At 32.3% G+C, this 10,306-nt stretch overlaps 1 long non-coding RNA gene across 1 annotated transcript; it reads right to left on the bottom strand.

The window, feature by feature from the left end:
• Positions 1-1,390: 1,390 nt before the first annotated feature.
• LOC145958927 (uncharacterized) lies at positions 1,391-4,590 on the bottom strand. Its single transcript, XR_014434504.1, has 2 exons — positions 3,516-4,590; positions 1,391-2,306 (listed from the first exon to the last, which is right to left on the bottom strand). It is a non-coding gene; the product is annotated as an uncharacterized LOC145958927 (long non-coding RNA).
• Between the last annotated feature and the right edge of the window lie 5,716 nt (positions 4,591-10,306).

The following is a 10,306-nucleotide window of genomic DNA, read 5'->3' on the forward strand; positions in this document are numbered from 1 at the left end:
TCTCATCTGGAGCGAGATCTCTGAGATCAGTTATGATCTGATTAGATTGCGGATCTCGCTTAGGCCGAGATCTCCCAGTGCGTGCGCAAGGTTATTCCACGTTGTGATACCGAGCTCGAGCTCGGCATGACAGTATGGATAGTACAATATTAAATAATGTTCTTACCAAAATCTACAAGTGCTCATACTGTGGGAATGACATTTTGATTGCTCCAATATCTGCAGCGGTGGAGGCACCTGTAAAGATACTTTGACGCTCAAATTAAAGGGAAGTTTAGGTTAATAATGAGATTAGGGTATAGAATGATACTTGGTACCCCATATATAGGTGATTGATCTTATATCAATGTTCAAAGATAATATTATATGATATCTTAGAGATATATTTTGATGATTGTGTGAAAATATTATTATTGATTAGTAGAGATATTATTCCCGATAAGTGAAGATATTCCATTATATGAATATAATGTGATTTATACAATATTTTAGAAGATATTCATATCAAGATATCTTGCTAGCCATTAGGAGTTAACTGCCTAGGATTTCACTTTATGTGATGACTTGGAGTCCTAATGTGGATGAGTAAGAGAAGGGTAGTTCGACTTGGTCAAGCTAGGTGGTACATAAGCCCTTGAGCTTTAAGCTTTTTAAAGCGAAGGAGTTATGAATGAATTTTCCCTTTTACATTGGAGATGTTGAGTTTTGCTGGCAAGGGCAAGGTGTACAAGTTAGATCACATTTTGACTAGCTCAGTGGTGGTTTCATTGTGGAAGGTTAAATTTGTTGTATTTAAAGTGCTCATACAATTTATTAGCTCATAATCACTTACGATCTCAAAGCTCATAATCTTCAAGATGTGAGAGCTTGGAAGCTCGTAATCTTAAAGATAAGAGAACTTGGAAGCTCAGTAATTGCATAAGAGTTTTGAAAGCTCGTAATTGCATAAGAGTTTTGAAAGCTCGTAATTGCACAAAAGTTCAAAAGCTCATAATTTTTAAGGCACGAGAGCTCGTTTGCTCGACAATCATGCAAGAGCTTGAAAGTTCATAACCTTCAAGACGTGAAAGCTTGTTCGGTTGGAAATCACACAAGAGCTCAAAAGCAAATAATCTTTAAGAGACAAAAGCTCGTTTGCTTGAAAATCGTTCAAGAGCTCGAAAGCTCATTCACTTGAAAATCATGCAAGAGCTTGAAAGCTCGTAGTCTTTAAGGGGTAAGAACTTGTTTGCTCAAAAATCACACAAGAGCTTGTAAGCTTGTAATCTTCAAGGTGAGAGAGGTCGTTTGCTTAAAAATTGAACAAGGCCTCGTAAGAACATAGTCTTCAAGACACAAGAGCTTGTTTTCTCAGAAATTGTCCTCTACCCCGCATTGCCATAATACATAATTAAAGAAAATAAACTAAAATACTTCATAACATAAAGAATTGAAATCCATAAAGTTGAGAGAATCATATTGTAACTTAACTAAAAAACAAAACAAAAATAACTAAATTACAAAGAAATTAAAAGCCTAGTCCTCTAACTAAACAACACGAAAAGGATCCCTAATCTAGTCCTAACTACAACTCAATGTCTCATGTCCTATTAGAGTTCCCAACATGATGGCTAAGTCTTGTCACCAACATCTCCAACATCAAGCTAATAATCACTTGCATAAACCACAAGAGCAATAACAACAAAAGCAAGAATGTGAGAATCATCTCACTCTAACTCACAGTGCAAGAATGCAACTGGATAGTCATACACAAACAACATACCATAAAATATAACATGCATAGATCATCATCGTCCTCACACGGTTCATTCATAGCACGTTAATTAATAACAATACATTATATTGCCTTATGCAATGGACACAAACTATATATTATCATTCATTGACACTAGTAAAAACATCACACTTGTACATTGTTGCTAGCAATACATGTAAAGTAACCTAGAAGTATATGTCGGATCACACCCTCCCGCATTCTCACTAAAATATACTACCAAGATTTGATCAGCATAGCCAAGCTACGCAAGATACATCCCATGTACATGAGGGCTGTAACCCCCTTTCCAGATTACATATGCTAACTATAACTAATTATTTATATTATTATGAATAATATGTAGAAAAGATACTTAAAGAAATGAATTAAATTTATTCAATTAAATTTTTATTCAATAAAAGTCACTAGATATTACAAACCATCTTACAACAACTTAGTAAAATAAAACCCCCCATCCTATGCTCTAGATTTTTGCATCTGACCTTCTAACTGCACATCCAATTTTTCTGCATTATGAGATCTCCAATATCTGGGTTTAAAAATATTTATGGGGTTAGACATTTAATTTCATTCACATCTCACACAAACAAATCAGACAAGTGCATAATAAGTTCATACAATTATCAATACACATATCAAATTGATAAGATTTTTCACTAATAATAGTCCAAATAATGCAATGTGATTATGAGAATGAGATGCATATTTTGACTGAAAATATACTTTTAAAAATCATTTTGACTCAATACTCCATGGAGAGTTTCCCTTTTGAGTGTTTAGTGAAGCTAGAGCTTAACATCACTCTGTCCAGTGATTCGGCAATGCCCCACTAAACGCAAACAAGTAGACAGTAGTCAGAGTGTTAGTGCACCCGGCAGGCTACCACGACACAGAATCAATAAAGACTAGCCATCTATGGGATTGGCCATGCCCAAACACTCCCTAGACCAAAGGTCTATCCCCCAAACCAGAGGTCCCGTCTTACCCATTCTGCTCAAACCCCATTTACTATCTTCTGACATTGGTAGCATAAAACAAATACCTCAATCAGACTTTCACAACCATATCAAGCTCTCTCACTTTATCCTTTTCTTTATCCATCTCGTACTGCCAACTGTCCTTGACAGTACCAATCTATCACTTCAAAACAAATACCTCAGTCAGACTTTCACAACCATATCAAACTCTCTCTCACTTTATCATTTTCTTTATCCATCTCGTACTGCCAACTGTTCTTGACAGTACCCACTATCACAATTCTCAATCAATCTCTTGCCACCAATGTCTTGGATAGTAAACATAAAGAAAAGAATTCACGTAAAAAGTATCATTTCAAAATTACAAAACTTGTTCTTTTTATATCAAATATCCTTGGTACAAAATTCATTTCTCAAATATTTATTTTTTTTGAAATTCTTTTCTTTTCCCCCAAAAAATCTTTTGACTCAAAAATGACATTATGCAATATGCAATATGCATCACTATTAATCTATCACTTCAAAAATTATTCTCAATCAAACTCTTCAAATACAATTCAGACAATTTCAATAGAAACGTTCAATCATAAACAATCAACCACTTCAAGATTCAACCTTAAAGCATCAATTTTATCAAAAAGTACAATAAAAAAAACCATATCAACTAACCTAAGGTTCTATGCATCAAAACTTATAAGTAAAAATTAATATTTATTCTACAACTATATAGACATGAATAAAATTAAACATCTAACCCATACCTATTTCTCCAAGCTTGCTAGTTTTTTCCTAATTTCCTTGATTTATTCTTCTCCTACTTCTTTTTCTTCCTCTTATCTTCTTCCTTTCTTCCCTTTTTCTTGAAATTTTAGTTGTTTACTCCTTGGTTGTGGAAAAGATAGAGTATTTTTGGGTGTTTCTTTGGCATTGGTTTATATCTAGTTGTTAAGGGTTGTTGGTGAGCTTTTTGGTGTGTGGTTTCTCCTATTTATACTAGTCTCCACCTCCATTCTCCAATATTCTAGATGTGTAGATATTTCTTGATATTTCCTAAGATATTTTAATAACATAGTGATTAGGTGTCCATTTTGTAGATATTTATAGGACTTTCTAGAATTTCCTTGAATTGCTTAAGTATCTTAATGATTAAGTTTCCAATTTATTTAATAATTTGGTGATGAGATGTCCACTTTCTAGAATTTTGTAGAGTTATTTAGTTATCTTAATGATTAAGTTTTCAATTCATTTTAATCACATGGTGATTATGTGTCCCTTTTCTTTTGTAGAAATTTATAGAACATCCTAGAATTTTGTAGAATTATTTAAATATCTTAATGGTTAAGCATCTAATCCATTCTAGATTTCTATTATGTAGAATTTTATAGAACTTTCTTGAGTTATTTGAATATCTTAATAGTTAAGCTTCCAACCCATTTAATTATTTGGTAATTAGATATCTACTTTGGAGAGTTTTGTAGAACTTTCTAGAATATTGTAGAATTATTAAAATATCTTACAAATTAATTATAATTTTGAGGTACTAATATCATCATCAAAATCTTGACCATTAAAAATACAAACTTTTGTCTCTTGATCATCTTTTAATTATGTTAATTAATATTAAATAAATTAGAACTTGCTTATGTGTCATAATTTGATTGGTTGAGACTTGTATTTTAATTTCTCCTAACTATACATTTTTATTAATTATTCCAAGCATACTATATTGATGATAAAATTATTTATAACCTTTTGAACATTTTTTCATAATTTTCTAGCTTAAGGTTTTAGCAGAATAATTTTTTTTTTCTAGTTAAATCCTTAGAGAGTTTTTATAAATTTTAATTTATAGATTTTCTCTCTTAACTATATTTATTCTTAATCTACACTCAATAAATTATTATTTAAGTTATAGATTACTTAAATTTTCTTAAATTGAGTTTCTCATATTTTACAGCGTGCTCTCAACGCTGTCCGAGAAACAGTCAAATTAGATAATAAAATACATGTTATTGAATTTAGAAAATCTGGTTAAATAATGCTACATAAATTTCAATTATAGTAACTTACGTAATATTTAATATATATAATAATTTGCAGAAACTTATAGATAAATAGTTATAAAATTTAGGATGTTACAAGGGCATGACTAAGACTTCCCAAACCAAGATATCCCTAAGGTTGATCCCCAACCTTTTACACAAGGGGCCTTTCCTAGTAGTGAATTTCATATTGTACCCCCAAAACACAATTTTATGCAAATGATGCATGTCAAACAAACTTGATGCAATAACATACACATGATATCACTTCACATATCACATATTCCTCTATCATATCCCACATACATCTCAAATACATCAGCTAGTCATTAGTAAATAGTTAGCATAAAGATCACAAGAGTAAAACAACCATCTAATAGTCGCTGAGCGAATGTTACCTCGTTGAGCAAGCTGAGCTCCTTGGAACCTCTCGTTGAGTGACTAACACCTAGTTTAACAAGCTGAGCTCTCTAAAACTTCTCGTTGAGCGGCCAACATCTTGCTGAGTGAGTTGTGCTTCTTAAAGCTTTTCGTTAAGTGACCAAACACGTCTTGCTAAGCAAGAACGTGATCTTCCTCCTTGGAAATCACGTCTTCTCAAGGACTATAAGTTATTCACATCTAATTACTCACATAAACTCATATACAATCGATAAAAGTGTATATATCATGCAATTAACATTCCAAATCACTCATTTTACGCATTAATCAATATTTTCACACAACTATCATCACTTGTGATATAGAATCAAAACGTCAAGCTTCATCTCCCTCATGCTTAACCTCATATACCTTACCAACTTTAACATGATGTTCAACTAAAACAAGAAGCACAACCACAAAACAACAAAATGAGTGAGAATATACCTCACACATGTATAAACACATACAAGATGTATGAATATCATTCTAACACACCTTATAACCACAACTCATATCAATACAAGTCATTTAAACCCCAATATTCATAATACTTCATTCAACACATCAAACTCAAAATCATCCACATCGCCATCCAACAACTTATGCAACTTATGTTCCTATCTCTATATACATATGGTAACAATCTCCAACATCGCCAAAGTCACTCTAAATACAAGGCAACTTATGAGAACATGGATTAGATCACCACATACTAGGTGTCAAGTGACACTCTTAATCCGCACTCAACTAGAGGAGATCTATCAGCATCCAGATGGAGTATTACAGTGAGTTATGGTCACCATCAATACTCATTAGAGGTTCCTTACCACCCTCAAGTCAAGGTAGAAGATGTTGCATCTAAAATGTGCTTAAAGGCAAGCACACCTTACCGTAATAGTAACAATAGACAAAATTCATATATCAAACCTAAAGGACTAGGTTCAAACAATTACCAACTTAATATTGATTTTCAACAGTTTTGAAGAAATAGAACTTGATTTGAGAGAACATTAATTTAAAAATTAATAACAAAATTATTATTACGATTCAGAGATAAAACCCTGAAATTATGACTTATTATTTCTGATCCTCTAAGATAAATTTCTTAAATTATTAAGAAATGTTGCCAATTTACTTCTAAAATTGCTGACAACATTTTGGTTTTAAGAAGCCAACAATCTCATTTTAAGAAGACCCCAAATTGATAATAATAGATTTATTCTAAAAACAAACCATAAACATGCAAAAACAAATGAATAGATTAATTAAATTGAAAATGAAGAAAATTATTTGATCATGCAAATTTCTAAAATTCAATTATTTTAGGGTTTTATTAATTAAAAAGTTTCATTATGCACTTTTAATTAAAAAATAATATAGTAACACAATATGACACTAAAAACAAATAATTTATGAATATATCATTGGGGGTTTGCTAAGAACAATTACATCACAATCCTAAAATAGAGAAATTAGCCAAACATGCTGCTAAAACTCATTAAACAAAGGAAAAAGAATAACCATAATTGGAAGAATCCTTCTATAAGGGTTTAACTTTTAAGCTCTTATAGAACCTCAATAACGAATATAAGAAAAGAGAAAAATAAAAGAGAAACTAAAATTAAAAATATGATGATTACAACCTGGTTTGGACATCCCAATTTATAGTAAACAATTAGGGTAGACTTTTAAGCACGCCTGTGCATCTCAACAAGTAGGATTGTGCTTAACAACATGGGTGCACTTCATTAAAATAGGAAGCATTGGCGTGCTTGTGGGCAAGCACGATTGTGCTTCATAGAATAGATGTGTTTTAACAACGACAAAGGTGTGCTTTGTAGCCCAAGGATGCTCTATAGGAAACACAACTATGCATGTTGGTAAGTACGACTGTGATTAGTAACATAGTCATGCATTTGGGCATCCTTCTCTTGAAGCACGGTTGTGCATTAGACAAACACAACCGTGCATGTCTTCATCCTTCAACTTTGGTCTATTTTATCCCTTAATTTCCTTATTTCATTTTTTTGTATTTTTCTTATTTGCTACACACTTAATAAAAAAGAGTGAAATATTGCAAAGACTTAACATTAGATTAAGGCAAAAAAAAGAATATTAGGTTATTATGTAATATTTTGACAGTTTAACAACCTCCCCACACTTGAGCTTTGTTTGCCCTCAAGTAAAAAGATAGACAAATTATCATTAATTAGGGTAAATATTTTTTCCAAAAATCAAGAATTTGTTCGGTTAAGTTTTAGATTTATATGAATCCAAAGTTAATCAACATAGTTTAAAGGCTTGTCAAACATCATAATTGTTTTAGAGGTTTCTAGTATAAATATTTGTTGAGTCAATCTATTAAGCATTAAGTTAGAGAGATGGTTCATTATTATTTTTTTAATGTTTTTTTATTAGGTTATCTACTAAGTAGGCACTTACCTATTGCCGATATGTGGGCCTTACACTCAAAAGCTTTACACTTGCCACACAAAGTTTTAAAGAAGTGTTATTTTAGGACCTTTGGTGGCTACGCATTTTCCTAGTGGCCTTTTTTAGAATACTAAAAATTATTCTAATAACCTATGGCCTCAAAAAGTTGCTTAGCCAAAATTTTCTAATTTTTTATTTTTTATGCTCCTTAAAACAAACAATTTCCCAATAACTAGGTGTAGTGAGTGTCACCAAAAGAACCAAATTCTAACATATATTTTAACTAGACCAACAATCTTTACCAAATGATTTCATTTCAAGACTCAATGCTGGGAAAGATACTGGAGCATGGTCATCATATGGTTGTAGATTACTGAGATGATTGTTAAGTGAAGACATCAAAACACTAATCAAATCATTCATTTAGTGCATTAAAACAAGTAGTCATGCCTTACTCCATGGCATTCAAGCGAGTCATCATAGCATTGTAATCAATGTGGTATGCATGGTTTGGTGCCACTAGTGGTTGAGGATGGACCTACTGAAATTGGTCCTCTCCTAGTATGTACTCAACGTGATCCTCTCCTTCATTCCTCAGTGGTCATTTTGATCATCGGTAATGATTGTGAGGTGACCCATCTCATCTTTATGGATTATTCTCATCTGCAACAATGTTGACTCTCCAATGGCTTCCATGGCCAATACCTAGGTAGATAACAATCCAGAACATTCATAATGTTACGCAATGGCAGAGATCAAAGATTCGACCACTATGTGCCCTATTTGGGTCTTGGGTCCCTATTGAGAAACAATGTTTAAGGAATAGTATACCTACGCTACATCATCTTCCAATGAGCATACACAATAATAAAATAAAGTCTATTGTAGTGACAATGCCTTCACCCTCAAAGCAGTTTTGGATGGATCTTGTTATCCATTGGTGGAGAACTTTTAAGGTTGGATCTCAAAGCTCAGTGGCCTTTAATAGGTTGGTATTGTACCCACCCTCATCAATAATGGTGTGTCATGTAGGGATGACAAGTAAACCTGTATTCGTGAATAATGTTCGAACTTGCCTCGACTTTGACAAGGAATACCCGATTCGACTAGACACGAGTATGGATAATACTCGATTTATTGAATAGGGTATGAGGATGGGTATATACATACTCGTACTTGCTTTTAAATTTGTAGAAACTTTATTATTATTTTTTTTAAAATTTACTTGACATTTATGTAATTTTTACTCAATTTTAAATTTTTTAAATGAAACTTAATTAATGTAATTTTGTAATTCTTACTCTATGTTAAAAATCATTTTTTATATATTTTTTTTTTGCAAAAAATAAATTAATTAATTTTTGGATGGGTATGGGTGTACCTAATAATTAATGGGGATGGGGACGAAGCGTAAATTTCATACTCATCAAGAATGGATATAGAGTACAAGAACAAAAACGAGGATGGGGATATTGAAACTCGTACCCGCTCCGCCTCGTTGCCATCCCTAGTGCCATGCAACACCATCTAAAACCTCAAGGGGAAATGCTAATAAAGCCTCTTCATACTCCTTAGTCTCGACACTCTTCATAGTCTCAAACCCCAACAATATGTTGAAGCCTACCAGACTCATCTTTTGCTCTACCCTCCCCATGAAAAATGAGATCACAATAATAGGAGAAGGGGGGGTCAACATCCTTATCTTCATCTTTGGAAGGCTCCTGCTCTCATTCCTTGTAGGTGGATAGAAACTTTAGTGTGGGTTCTTTAAAGGTGGGTGCATTAATTACTTCGACGTTGAGGCAACCAATAATTAATAAGTAATGCTAAACTCATTGGAGCAACTTGCAATGTTGTAAATTCGTCATGTGGAGATAGTAAGTTAGATGCCACTAGAAGGGGGTGACCATTCAATACTAGTAGTCAGTGCAGGTATGAGGAACAAGGGCATGCACGATCGTGAATTGTTAAGCATGAGCGTGGTTGGGTAGTGAAGACTATAATATATATAAGACAAATTTGTTTATTTAAAGAGTGAGTCTACCTAGACTCATTATATTCAATAACTCATATTTTAATGATCCAATTGTTGAATTCAAAGTTCTTAATGCATAGATTAAGTCTGTAAATTTTTTCAAAATTTGAATATTATGATTATTCGTCAATTTGAAATAATGAAATGAAATATCAAATAATTTTTAATTTTTGTTTGAAAATTACACACACACGTACAACACACACACATGCACACGAGAATTGCATCCAATATAATTTATTATTATTTTTAACAATTCCAAATCATAATTCATCATAACTTGAAAAATAATATATATATATATATATATATATATATATATATATATTTAATGCAGAAAAAATAAATAAGATAATATATTAATTATCTATCTATTTTATTTTATATTTTATTTTTCAGTGGACGCACAAAGTATATATATATTTCTACTGGTATATATAAAATCAACTACCTTAAATGATTATATAATATATAATTTGTACTAAGAGGATTGAGAACAATCACGTGGCATGACACGTGGCTCACCACATGTCGGCCATTTCGGCACCTGAAATGGTCGAGACAATGTGTGGCAATCAGTCACAATTGTCTCGGATATATCGATCACTGATACGGCCAA

The sequence above is a fragment of the Cajanus cajan genome, chromosome 6 (assembly GCF_000230855.2).
Source record: "Cajanus cajan strain Asha chromosome 6, NIPB_CcT2T_4, whole genome shotgun sequence".
Taxonomy (NCBI): domain Eukaryota; kingdom Viridiplantae; phylum Streptophyta; class Magnoliopsida; order Fabales; family Fabaceae; genus Cajanus; species Cajanus cajan.